A 14,551-nucleotide genomic window follows, 5' to 3' on the forward strand; every position below is an offset into this window, starting at 1 on the left:
GCCCAGGTCCATAGCACGGGTTCTCCTTTCTCCTCACGGGCTTGGGGGCCACATGTGCTAACAGCATCCGGCACCAGGTAACTGCGCAGATGATCTTTCTGTGGTCCTGTGGCCACTAACATTTCATTTGACTGATTTCCTTTAATTTAAACAGTCGCTTGAGACTGAATATACCTCRTCCCCTGTGGGGGGAGCTGTGGTTTCTGTAAGTATCCTCCAAAGGATTAAAAGTGTAGCTGTGATCACAGAACTTGGGTGCTGGCCCCAAGTCCACAGAAAACAAGTAACATTCGCCACATAGGCTATGGACCCTGAAGATTATAAAGCACTTGCATGGTTGGTTAGCTTTTTCAAGATATCAAGTTTTTTGAGGGGGAAGTGTCTAACCTGCAGTTGATGCTGAAGGCAGTGAGCGGATGGTTCTCTGCAGCTCCTGCAGTGGCCCCTGGATTCCCACTGCTGGGAGAAGCCACCAGACGTCTCATCTGCATGTTTTGTCATGGTGAAGCCCTCTTTCAGTTCAGTAAAGCAGCAGATAGAGCAGAACTAAATTGCTTGTAGCAGATTTGAGTGTTATTTCTGGTTTTCTGTTGTACTTTTTCACTTAGAGTAGCATTTTAATGGCTTTTTTTCTCATTTTGACTAGTTTTGATTTTTTTTTCTTTTCAGGAAGGAAATTAATTTGCAGTATGGAAATTTTCAGAAACTTCACTTTTTCTTGCAAAGACTGCATTTTAAGTACACTATGCTATGGTGCAACATTGGTTATGAGAAAACCGCAGTGCTATTTATCTTTTTGCTGTAGAAGGACACAGGATTAGCTCTCAGTAATCTGTTGTAAGGTATATACTCATCTGGTGTGAACTGGAGTAGCTGCATGAAGTAAATGATTTTTTTTCCTGAGATTATACTGGCTGTTGACTTGACCCATGGGTCCATGCTAATGCTGTTGTGCTCTTAGTAGTTCTCAGTGGTTTGATATTTCCCTCCTCAGTATAGAGTGTATCTGTGGATAAAAGTGTAATTTTCTTACAGGAAAGGAAAACCTCAGAAGCTTATGAACATCTTCACTGTTAGAATTGCAAAGTTTAGTTTTACCGATTTTTAAGGAATCCCAGTAACACAGTGAGAACTGACTTAGGTAGACGATCAGACACTGGTTTATTCTGTGCATTGAGAAAGAATAAAACCATTCAAGAATTTGTTCCAGCACATACAGAAGAATATACTTTTTATGACGTTTCTTTTTCCATTTTCCCTATCAAGAGAAATCAGATAAGATGCCAAGCTGCTTAAAGTTGTTTTACGTGAACAAGAGTTTTCGCCTTGTTCAAAATATCTCTTCCTTGTTGTTCTTATTCTAACGAGGTCTGTAAGAAAGGCTAGTGCACTGCTGGGTGGTTGCTCTTTGCTTCTCTGCTGGTGTCCTGGGCTTGCTTGCAAAGGTGGATGCGTGGCATCTGCTGGCCTCCTTGTCCCGAGGGAAATTGAGGGCTGGTGAAAATGTCGATGAGCAGCTGCATGCAGTTGCAGCCTGAGAGGCTGGAGGCCAGAGCTGGCGACCTAAGGGTCTGGGCTGTCCTGAGGGTAGCAAAGATGTTGCAGCAGAGCTGGCCCATCCTCTCCCAGGAGGGCACTGCTCGGTGGGGCTAAACTCTGACTGGGAGAGAGCCAACATCACGTGGCCTGGACACGCATGTGCCAGTGCCAGAGGCTGTGCCCGGTTTGCTCTGCTAGCATAGGTGCAGGTGATGGACGTTTCCGAGGAGTTTTGGAGCACGATAACCTGTCTGAGGGCAGTTTGGGCCTGCGACCTGCCCTGCATTGAGCACAACCTTTGCTGGTGCTGGGGTCCCCTCTCCTGGCTTTTTGGACAAGTCTTTGGGGGGATGCCATGTGAACTGCCGCAGTTGTGCAGCTGGGCTGGCCGGTGCTCCAGCAGCCTTTCCTGCCGAAACCAGCAGGTGGGCGAAGATAGTAGCATAAAGCCAAGCTCCCCTCCAGGCGCTTTCATGCAGGGTTCGGGCTTTGATGGCAATTGGCATCATCCCCATCCCCTGGTACTGGTGATGAGTGCCATGAAGCTCATTTCCTTTCCTTGTCTACAAGCCATCTGCCGGTGTTAATGGCTTGTAGCCCTGCTGCGAGTGAGACACAGGAACATTAAATAGTAAAATTTGAAAGGGCTCATGTAGTTTCTTTGATGGGGAGGGAAGGGGTGTTGATCCTTTGAAGTCCTCATAGCTGGTTATCCCCTTTGGCGCCCTTCCCTTTCTCTGGTTGCTGACATGCTTGTTCAGCAAGTACTGTTTTTCACTAACTCTGCAAATACTGCTCTGATGAACAAATTCAAATCCATTTCCTTTTTCTAGCATTATCCTCATTATCTGCAAACCTGACATTTGCAGATAATGTCTAAAAATTTGCTCATTGGCACTTCCCAGAGGAGAAGGTGAAGGCGTGTGAGGTGTGCCTGGTACGAACCCTGGTGGGCGGCTCCTCCCTGCCTGAGGCCCAAGGATGCTTTTGTCGGATAACAGCAGTAGTGAGCCCCATTCATCATCCAAATGCCCTAAGGATCACTCCTAGTGGTGGTTCGTAAGGATAGCGGGCTTGTCCCAGTCCTGCCCCAGTTGCAGCCCAGCAGTTTCATGAGTCTTTCTACTCCCATTGGTTGTGCCGTGTCAGTGGGCACCAGGCTGGCACCAGGCCACGTGGTGTGAGGCTCTGCATGGATGTGGAGCGGGGGCTGCTGTGCTCCCCGAAGCCGTTGACTGTGGCCAAGGCGTGTACCGTTGGCTATGTCTAGCAACCTGGTTTTGGCCATCAGGTAATTGCTGCTGTGTAGGTGAGCTACTTTAGTGGATGTGTTTCACTGTGCATCACGTGGATGGAGCAAATTTGCCCGCCTGTTAAACGGCAGGAGACCAGGAGCAACTGGTGCAGTCAGTGGCATCACTGTGTGTAGAGCAGGTGCTGAGTTAGGGAAAAGTAGGGTTTCTTGCTTTCACTCCTTAAATGCAGGTTTCTCTATCTGGCAGCACTCTGGCCACCATGATTTTACAGAGAATGAAGGCAAAACATGCTCCTGTCCTTGGAGTCAGTTTGTCATCGACTCTGCACAGAGAGGATCTTCACTGCAGCAGAAGATTTGGGCACATCTCTTGGCTCGGGTGTGATCAGGGGACTGTAGAGATGGGAGAACACAAAATTTCCTTATCAGTGCAGCACTAAAGCTGAACTCTTTACCACACGTGCAAGCAAAACCTGGTGCTCTGGGGGGTTGTGTGTAACAGAAACCAGGAGAACAAAAGAAAGCCTGAGAAGTAACTTATTTTCAACTTTCTTAGTCATCATCATGTTGAGATGTCAAAGCTCTTGTGAATGTGCAGAAATTACTCCTAGCAGCTCCTGGCGGAGGCAACGCCAGCAAAGAGAACCTGAAACCATCTATCTTAATTAAATTACATATTGATCTCCTATTCAAATATAATGAATTTCACTGCTTCAGAGTTGTAAGCCAGAAGTGTACAACACAGCAGTCAATCGGCAAATGTAAGGATGATCTATTGCCTGTCCTTTGTTGCTCTTCCCAGCGTCAGAGAGAAGGTGGCATTTTGTAGCAGTCACATAATTGAATGCCTTATTGTGTGAAAATGAATAACCACCCGTGTCCGAGGGCTGGCGTGTTTCATCCAAATGTGTTGTGCAAGTGGGACAGACCAGCTGTGCTAGCTGCACCATGCAAAGAAAGCTACTGCTATTGCATTTGTTTCCCAAGGCCTGCAGGAGCTGATCTCCTACATTTACAGCCTGGGATGAGCTGTTTTGCTGGTGGGGCACTGTGGAGGCAGTTTTCTTCCACCCAGACTCTGCTCCCTCCTCTGCACCCGGGAGGGCCCATTGCAGCTGAGCTTGCCAGCCAAAGGGTTCCCCGGTGCTGGCCATGTTTTCTGCTGACCATTTTCACTGCTTTCTGGGTTGGCTTCCTCTTCTGGCACAAGGCTGCTGTATTGGGGCTAAGCTGCTTTGAAGCAAGTGAAGTTTTAGCTGCCAGTCCAGCTATGGTCCCTAGGATCAGCACCGAGCTACTGGGGTTGAACAGAAATGAGCCAAACCTCTTGTCTTGGCCTGAAGCTTGAACTGCTTTCTTTGTTGGAAGGAATAGCCCTAAAAAGCTATTAATGCTGGTTATCAACAGTAACTGAGCTAGGCTGCAAGTACTGTTTGTCTGTGAACATGCATTTTAACATAAGCTTGATTAAAAGCAATGCATCTTTTCCCTTGGGCTGCAAGAAGCCGTTGCGCACTGCACGGGCATCTCGGAGCAATGTCGCTGAGCAGGGAGGGCCTGGCCGCGCYGGGGGCCGAGCACTGCTGCCTCGCTCACTCTGTGGAGCAGAGGCACCCAGGTCCCCGTGGCTGAGACCAGAAAGGCACCTGCTCACACTGATTGAAATCGCTCCCTAGCAACCCTGGAACAATTAGATGCTCTCAAAAAGACATGTTTTCTTACCTCTGATCATCCATTTCCCTCCCAGCAAAGCAAGGAWAACAGTAATCCCTACTTCCAATTGCTTAGCTGGTGATCAGTTCCTAGATTGATGAGCACTGCAAAAATAGGCTGAAATAATGCTAAAAATAGACACTGCCCTCTGCAAAGGGGAGCTCAGCTCTCGCATAGCTGTTAACCTACCTGATTTCAGCACAGCTAGCAGCAAACAGCTGGGTCACACTCTGCCGAGGCTTTATAAATAGAAATCAGTTGTTTGTGACTTTGAATGTAAGCAAAACACGTTTGTTAGAACAGCAGATTGCTGCTAATGTTTTAAAAGATTTGTAAAAGTTATTTATTGATCTTTAGGGCCTCAATCTTCAGTTTGTCAATTCTGTCAATTTGTCAAGATTTATCTGTGTTTCTTTATTCTCCCCCTCTACGAAAAGACAGCCGCCTTCCTTTAGGAGGTCTGTTTAAGCACGATCTTTATCCAAACGGGTAAGTTTAGCCTCAAAAATGGATTTCAACACATCTGGTCCATAGGAAACAGAGGTGACCCTTTGCACAGCCTGACCAGCCCTGAAACCTCATTCTTCCTGCAGCTTTCAGTCAACGAAAAATATAAGAAAAAATACCTGGAACTAACCAGCCTCAGAAACGCTCAGGGAAGGGAAAGACCCTGTCATCCCAGAATAGGAGCCTCGACAGGCAGCACCCTGAGCAGAGGTGTTACTGCTTTCTGTAATTGCACCAGTGTGTGTGTGTGGGGGGGGGAGTGGGTGTGTGTGTGCAAATGCCAGGGAGGCAGAAGAGCTATTTAAGCTAGAGAACAATGTAGGCTCAGGAACAAAAGGCTGTTGAATGCCCATTAATGCATTTGGCTGGGAGCGAAAAGAAACTTCTGTAACTGTCAGTCAGGGAGGTTTTGGGAAACCTCCCTGCAGCTTTAGGGGGTCAAGTGCCTTGTCTGGTTTTAAGATGAYAGCTTTGGTTGCTGAAGCAAGGGATGCCCCTTCCAGTTCTATGTTTCTCCTAAAATTAAGTATATCCCCAAACACAGTGTGCTTCTTTGCATTGTATTGGATATGTCTGCAAAGGGTCACTGGGCTCCTGTGAATAATTCCTCTTTGTTCAGCACTGCAGAAATGGTGAGAGAAACAGGAAGAACAGGAAGAGCTGATCCAAGCAGAGCATGTTTTTAAACTCCTGTGTTTCAAATAAGGAACAACAGTGTTTTGGGGTGATATATCACAGTCTGCTTGATTTTACTGTTATTGGAGTTAGTGACAAAACTTGCATTGATTTGAATAGAGCAGGACTAGGTCACCAAGCACCTGTGACATTAATTTTCACTTCCTTCTATCTTGAAAATGCAAACACTGAAGTCTTCGAGGCTCAGCAGGGTCCTAAAATTGAAGGCTGAGGAATGGTGCTGCAGCACTGTTTTCCAGTGAGGGAGAAGGGCAGGTAGCTGGTGCAAAGAGGGAGGAAGAACGGTGCGGGCCCAGGAGTGCTCTGTGCTGGCAGGGGGCTGCAGCCTCATCTCCTGGGGAGTTAAGATTACGAGAGGTATGTGTGTGTTGCAGCCTCCCCTTCCCCAAATTTTTAGTCCATTGGCCAATTTCTGTAGACTTTGAGCAAGGGGGGTTCAACATTTAGAAGTTTTGTGGAGACAGGTGACTAGAGACATGAGAGAGCATCTTAATTAGACATCAAGCTTTAATTAGACATCAGGAAAGCTGCAGGAGAGAGCTGTCGTGTACCAAGCTGCTTTACCTCCCTTGCTCTCCGATCTCCCTGTTTCTCCCTGACTTCACACCTAGGGTCTGTCTCCTCCTTCTCGTCATTGCCTTTCTCCCAGTCTTCTTCCAGCTCTTCTTGCTTGCCCCTCTCCCCACTGAGCATTGTTGCGCTGGTTGGTGGCTGCCGGCTCTGCTCCCCGGTGGAGGGAGGGAGTGGGCACATCTAGGGGGGATCAGCTTTGCAGAGAGACCTGCGGGGCTCAGCCACAACCTTGGGCCCTGCTTGCCAGCCGGGGAGCTGAGCTCATGGGCCCAAAGGTGGGCAGCATGGGGACCGTGGGGGTGTTCATCCGGAAAGGGTGCGGGTGGCTCAGCCAGGAGCTAATCATCCATGAGGAGGTAGGGGAGGGACAGGCTGAGATTTTCGATGCACCTCATGCACTGCTCTTGTTTTAAAGACCAAGCCAAACAAAAAGGCTGTTTGCACTCGGAAATAGTCCATTTTCTGCTTTTAAGAAATGTGTACTCCAGTAAAGTCTTTCAGTTCCAGCTAATGGGGAAAGTCACTGAAAAGATCAGTGGTGCTAAATGCATGCAGGCAGGACAGCTTAAGGACCTGGATGACAGAACTCTTCACATAATCCAGCTGCGTTGCACCAAAACCTTACCTTCATAGAAATGAAGTCAGGGAAAATTTAGGCCTGAGATAATGCTTGGAATAAGTGAATTGAAGTGTATATTCATATGCAGAGGTTAGCCTGTCACCCAGACAGCCTAAAGCTCCCTCAGCAGGTAAGAAAGGAAAGCTGCCAGGAGACCTTTAATATCTTTGGAGAATTGGGTGGCCTGTTTGAATGGCTTAAAACCACCTACCAGGTTAACTGTAATAGTAAATAACCATGGCAGTACGTTAAGTGCTTATGCAAGTTTAGTATAAATGGTTTGTTTAGCAAATAAGACATAGGATCTCTCATGTGTCCAGCTGAATAAACAAAATGATCAAACACGATGAGTTCATCATCTTCCGCTTGTGTTGACACTCTTGACAGAAAGTTGGGAAATGCTCAGAGAAGGAATATAAAGATAAAATAATGTATTAAATATGTGTTCGTAGGCTAGCTTTCCGAAGAGAAGTTTTCTTGCACCATTCTGCCCTTTCCTCTCAGGTTATGATGGAAAACGTCCGAGGGAGCAGACTGAAGCTGTGCTGAAAAACTATTTACGAAGAAGCTTTATCCAGTGCCTTGTAGAAGAGGGTCTAAACCTGAGCAGGTGTCTYCGCTGTCTCTGGGCACCGTGGAGCAGTCCTTCTGAAAGGGGGCTCCTCGCTTTCCCTCCTGAAGCAGCCCCTGAAGCTCCCTTGCCGGCCCGTCGCACGCTGCTGCCACTGGGCGGAGAGGCCAACYGTGGCTGAGGAAGGGCGGCGGGAACGGGGTGACCCCAGCTTTGCTCCCACCTTGGCCCTTCTGCGGGGCAGGTCGCCTCGCGATGGCCCGACGCCATGTCCCAGGGGCTGGGTTTGCTGCGAACAGTCATCGGGGGGGAAATGGAGCTTGGAAGGGCTGATGCTTTCAGTTCTCCTTTAAATAAAATCGTTTAGGTGTCACACACGCACCTTTATTCAGTCCTGCTCTGTGGAGTGCGTCAGTTATTTTATCCTGTATTTTTAGTAGCTTGCAGCTCTATTCACTTTCCCGATTGAAGTGCTCATCAATAATATATTAGGATTTGAATGACTAAATTTGTTGAACAGCAGGGGAAGAAAATCCATATTGGGACTTGTCACTTATCTCTCCCTAGGGCAGCTTTGCAGACTGTGCAGTTTAACTGCAGTGGAGCAAAGCTGTGTGGTTTGAATTAAACATAGCACCATTTAAAAGGCACGTGTTGTATGCTCAGGGTCTGTCCTCACCGTCTCAGCATCCGCTTTGCAGCCACTTTAATAATATTCACAACAAACTTTCTATCCACATGAGAAGGCAGGCACTGGACCGGGGAAAAACTCCCTGAAAGGTAGTGCTCCCTTAGGCTGGGAGCCAGACTGCCCATGCTGGAGACATGACCTAGCGATGGGGTGCTAGGAAGATGCTGGGGTGGCCCTGGAGGGTGCAGGCCCCTTTCCCCCTCTGCACTTCTCCTTCAGCGTGTCTGCAGTCTCCTCCTCCCTGCACTCGGAAGGGAAACGTTATACCCAGAGGAGCCAGCCAATGTGGGGGAAAACGAAGTGCGGCTGAAACCTGATTCAGATCACCCCAAGCGGGTGGCACTCAGTGCCGGGCTGAGGAACGGACTGGCACCCGGTCACTCTGCACAGCAGCCTTGTGCTTAATGTCAGTGGTCTGGCAGAGCACCACCTCTCCTTGCTTTTTGTTAGGCAGAAATAATTTCTTTAATCAAATTATGTTTTAAAACATCTTTCCCGAGTCTCCTCTGTTGAAGTCATTATACATTTTTTTACTTTGGCTTGAAGGGCACCCAGAAACACTTCTTAGGGCACCTGAGCCATACTATTGCTTGCTGGCAAATGGGCCTGAACGTTGGCTGCACTTTGAACGTTACCTGGCCGGCAACTTAAATCGCTGGCAAAGGGGTGGCAGGAGCTACGGCAGCTTGGGTGTCTCATCCCAGATGGAAGTCCTCAAGAGCTGCAGGTGATTCAGACATCTGGGAGTCGGGCTCATGTGGGTGGCTTGGGCATCACAACAGCCAATGTTGCTGTGCCCGGCTTCGGGGTCCTGAGTTGGCCCGTAGATGTTACCAAAATGAGGGGCAGGGAAGGGGAGAGACGGCTAAAGCATGCCAGCCAGATGAGCAGAGACCCCGGCTGACCCCGTCCCTCTCTGCTAAGTCGGTCTGACAAGGACCCCCAGAAGAAGGGGCTGCTGCTCCCAGCGGCACCGTGCTGCAGCAGGCACATGGCCCCGCACACGCCTCGCCAGGGCAGAGGGAGCACAGCTCTCCAGAGCCCTTGGCTGTCAACTCAGGCCTCTGGACCTAAAWCCCACCAGAGGCACCCAGATCCCTCAGCAGATTTGGCTTAAAGGCATCTAAATATTAGGAGTTGCACTGCCGTGCCCACGATGCCCATGGGTCCTTGGTGGATGTGACCACTGCATATTGTAATGCCCAGTGAGTCCGTATTATAGGCTCCTACAGCTGCTCTTTTTTGGAGAGCTTGAGGTGTTGGCTATTAACTCTGGCTGTATTAGGCCATGTTTTCTCCTCTGGAGGTCCATGTGGAGCTCCTATGAAGTGTGTATTTTCGCAGGAGGTGTCACCAAGCTGACCCAGACCACGAGACTCTGCATTCTCTCATGATCCCTGTTGGATATTATTCACTGACTATGCCAGTGTCTCTAATGTCTGTATGGAAGAGCAAGCAAAAACACTCACTACATGAAACAAAATTTTTCATTGGTGAATTTTCCAGATGCTTTGGAAAATAAACTGGTGTGCTCTAGCAGTAAAGCAATTATGATATTTCTAGGGACTTCCAGCATTATCTGTATGTGGCTCTGAATATTTCTGTCATCATTGCTGTTTTGTAGATGAAAACAGCCAAAAAAGAATGAACAATCCCAAACAATAATTTCCGCATGCACTTTTGAAGTAGTATTTTTAAAGCAAAGCAGTGTAGATCAAAATGAATTCAGGTTGGGAGACAATATCATAAAAGAACTGCTGAAAAGGTAGCTCATCAGCATTTTCAATGTTTAGATACAAAGCAAAAAAAAGTTATGGCTGTTCATGAGCTACTTGGATTTCATGGGCAGTAGAAGTACCAAGGACAGAGGGAAAGAGGACAGAATATCTAAATCATCCATAAGCTCCTAGTTACTGACAGTGTTTGGAGGAGTTAGAGAAAGGTGACTGCATTTCAGATGGAGGCAGGCACTAAGAAGTGATTCCTGACGGTTTATTCTTTCTCTGAAGGGCTGTGGATATAGCCTGTAACTGCCTACAACCCAATTTTAATATAAGGTGATTTCTGTTTAAATGATCTTTCAGATCTCAAGGATTTTACCATCATTTATTAGATCTCCACGGGAATATTTCGTTTCTTCTGTGAAAGTGCAGTTGATGCTCATGGGAGGTTGTTTAATTTTATCTACATTTTGGAAGATGAAAGAAAAAAATAAATATAGATAAAACCAAGATTTTACTTCCAGTCATGAGAGCCAAGGGCAAAGACTTCAGCCTCATTATATGGGTATGAACGATCTTTTCCAATATTGGTTTCTTCCTTTATAATTGCTGACAGGTTTTACCTGATTTGCACAGATTTCAGGAATGGGTGCTTATCTCCCCTTATAATACAGATGAATTGTTTTGATTTTGCATAGGGGAGGAATGTTACAAATCCAATAGATGTAATGAGACACAGACCATTACAGCTCTTCTCACAAATGCAGCTCTGGGCAGGAGTGTGGGAGAAGACTTCAGACACTGCATAGTTAGTGTGCGAGTGAGCTGAGGAGAGCTCAAAGCTCCTGACTTCTGTAATGTATCACTTTCACATTACTGCAGAGGAGTCCTGCCTGGTTTTGCTCCTTCACTGATTTCATCACCTTCTTTTTCATGTCAAAATTAGGCTACTGTAGCTACATTTTTCCTTTCCTGAACACCACAGGTTAGCTGAAACCCCTCATTTGAAAGACACTTCTTATCAAGTTGCCATATATTTCCAACTTAAAGTGCCTTTCTGAGTGACTCTGAGTCACTTGTCCCAAACAGCTTCCTTAGAAAGGGGCATGGGTGGCAGTCCGTGGTTCAGCAAGAATGAAGGTGGCCCCATGTTTCTCTGCAGATCCTCAGCAGCCCAAGGTGCTGAGCTGCTGCAAGAGCTGCTTGGGCAGCCCTGGGGCCATGCAGAGCCCCAGGACATCCATACACCCCTCACAATTAGTGTGGTTCTGCACAGGGCCGCTTGCTGGATGGAGAAAGGGGACTGGAAAGAGAGAAGTAAAAGGGGATGGGGGAGAAGTCTGCACTGAATCAGGGTAGAAAGCAATGGGAAATAGATGACAAGAACGAAACAAATGCAGAGGAAGGAAAGCAAAGTGAAATAGGAGAATGAGTGAAATATTGCCAGGCTACAATACCAGATATTTAGAGTCTGCAGCTTTTCCAYGTGCATATGATACAATAAACTAGAATGATTCAAATACAAAGGAGGAAAAAGCTGTATCCTTGGTGAATTCATTGATACTGCCTGACTTTTTGATTGCATTCCTCTTGGGATCTAACTGTCTTGTGGCTACAGAACAATGGAAAGCCTAAAAGTACATCTCTGACAGTACTTCAGTCTCAGTAGTCAGGCATAACTGGTGACTGAGTAAGGCAAACACCTGCAGCAGTGCTCCCAGACGTGGCCCCTGGCTGGGTGTGCATTGCCAGAGCGCTGGAGCACAAAGCAGCATGGGTTACGGATTATATTGCTAGCAGAACAGCTGGCATTAGGGGAGAGAGACTGCCGAGATTTGTCTCTGTTTCTGGCAATAGGTAAAAGATCTGAGGCACAGCACAGAATTTGTGTGCCCAAGGGACCGGCAGACAGCATGGTGCACACTTCCACTGATCTATCAGAGTCAAGGTGCATTTAATGCAAATGCCTCCCCTTGGCGTAATACATGATAAGAGATCAAAACATACTGAAAGAATTGGTCGAGGAAAGAAGAGAGACATCTAGCAATTAGATGGCTACTGTTATCAAAGCAATCCCAAGCACATAATTTACAAATGCATTAGATCCATTCCACTTTCTTCATTAGTCCTGTTTACACTGTTAAAATAGCCTTTGTACATGATTAACTGCTGTTCTAAATATAAATTAAACTTTTACAGGGCTAACTCTGATTTTAGATGTATATGTACAACTTCAGTTGACTTCCAAGAGAAGTCCGTGGGAACATCTGACAGCAAAATTAAGTTATTTGTTTCTTGTGGGAGTTCGTGTCTATGAAAAGTGTTTTGCTTTCCTGGCACTTGAATTTTTAAACCTGCAATCCTAACAGGATACAAATTTAAGTTTTCTGTATGGCAGACAAGAGTAACTTCACTTTATATTGAAGCATTGACACCTCTGCAGAGGAACATTTTAACTATTGAACAGCACGTGGGAGTCCTGCCAGACAGTCTGAAATAGGCAGTGAAAAACAATATGATTTCTCCTTGCAACTATGGGAAATTTTAGGCAGACAAAATGTAATTACAAAGCTGGAGCTTGAACCACGTCCAATAGCTGTAATAACTTTGGGCCTCCAAGCATCTGAGAAAAAATCCTAGTAAACCCAGAATTCAATAATATCTTTCAGGTTTGATACTAAAACAAGCTACAGAGTTTGAAAACTGGAGTACCCTTTTTTTCAGATTCACGGAAACTTTTCAAAAGCGACCTGTGATGAGAGCTCGGGGGCAGGCAGCACAGTTTCCACAGGACTTTTTAGAAAGCTATAGATCTCCTTTTGCAGCTGCTTTGTCAGCCGGAAGCCTAACATCTGTCTGTGCATATGGAAGCTTTTCTTCCATATCCACTGACTTTTGCCTGTGGTGAGATTTTATGCTCCCCACAGAGCTCCCAGACAGTCAGAGGACACAAAGACCAAGGACCTGCCATCACAGTCTGATTTGCAGCCATCGATTTTAATTATCATCTCACTAGCGATGTTGTTTCATGCCTTGAAGGAATTGTTTGGGGACCTGGAGGGGGAAGATGGGGGCACAGGGTGACTTATTGGAAACTGCCTTAAAGGCATTTTTTCCTTTCAGAATTGGTGTGGTGATGAGCTTAACATGGAAACGTTGTCACTGGTTTCAGCAGGCCACAACTTCACACAGCACTTCTGAATTTGTTTGCAAGATTGAAGCACGAGGACGGAAACGGGAGCCTATGTAACAGACCTGGAACTAGGCAGCAGAATAAATGGGTTAAGTGACCCGTTAAACTACAGAGAAGCAAAGAGACAAATACAAAGCATGTTGAGGGACTTAGCGGTTTCTAAGGAACATTTAAAGGGTCTTTCAGGTGAAATCTTGGTGAATTCACTGATACTGCCTGACTTTTTGATTGCATTCCTCTTGGGATCTAACTGTCTTAGTTAGTTTCTTAGTGGTTTCTTAGGAACAGTTAGTTTCTTAGTGGTTTCTAAGGAATATTTAAAGGGTCTTTCAGGTGAAATCTTTTTTGATTCACTCATTGAAATAGTCTAATTTCTACCAACATAACTAATTACACAAATAAGGTGAGCAGGATTTTAATCTTTATGCAATCTTCCTACATGAATGAAATAGTTACATTTCCATAGAGGGGGAGGGGGACACACAGACATTTACCACGCATTGACAAAGTACCAGAAGAGGGCACAAAATGCACTTTCCACGTGGAATCTAGCATTGCCAAGGAGGTGGCTGCCTATCTCCCAGCATGTGATYGCATCTCCACCAGAGGGAGAAGGAGAAGGCAATTCAGATAAAGGGAATGGCAGTAATTCCAACGCAATGAAGTCTGGTGACTGGAACAATTAAAAATGTAATACTCCATTTAGGCCCAAATGCTATTACACGAGGGCTCATGAATCATCTGTAATTGCCTCATCATTTGAGCAGCAGCCCTGGCGCAGTATGTTAGCCATCATCCTCATTTACCCATACAGACTGCAGGCCGAGAGAGGAGAGGGACCCGTCGCAGGCCCACAGCCAAGGCCGCTTTCCCTCGGGGGGGCGGCGGGAACTGGGGGGCGCCGCAGCCCCCTCGGGAGCCATTTGGGGGGGCGCCGCAGCCCTGTCTGCCCTGCAGCGTCCTCGGGCGCCTCCCGGCGGCAGCGACTGCGCAGCCGCTGCCGGAGGGGGTGTGCGCGCCCGCCGGCGGCGCAGGCGCAGGCGCAGGCGCGAGCCCGCCCGCCAACGGTCGGTGCGCGCGAGGTAACGGCCGCCTCAACCGCCGGCCGAGGCGTTGCCCGCACGCCCGTGTCCGCCGCTGCTCAGCTGCGCCAGGCGCCGGCGGGCTGGCTCCCCCTCAGCAGGCAAAGCCCACTCAGTGACTCGAGTAACTCGGTGAGGGCGGTAACTTTAAAATGTAATGCTGTAGAAAGCACAATAGTACTGGAAAAAAAAAGAGAGGCATTTTTCTGTAATACGAGGGCACAACATATTTATTGAGTATATATCTGAGTGGCAGTCCCCAGCTTCTGTGATGGAAGACTTCACGGTTGGAAGTGTGGAGAAACGGAAATTTGGTGGGAACCTTAACTAACTTGAAGAATGAGAGGCCCCATATAAATCCTAGGTTGCTGTGTTGGCAGGTGGTGGAGTC

The sequence above is a fragment of the Apteryx rowi genome, unplaced genomic scaffold (genome assembly GCF_003343035.1).
Source record: "Apteryx rowi isolate R43461 unplaced genomic scaffold, aptRow1 scaffold_64, whole genome shotgun sequence".
Taxonomy (NCBI): Eukaryota; Metazoa; Chordata; class Aves; order Apterygiformes; family Apterygidae; genus Apteryx; species Apteryx rowi.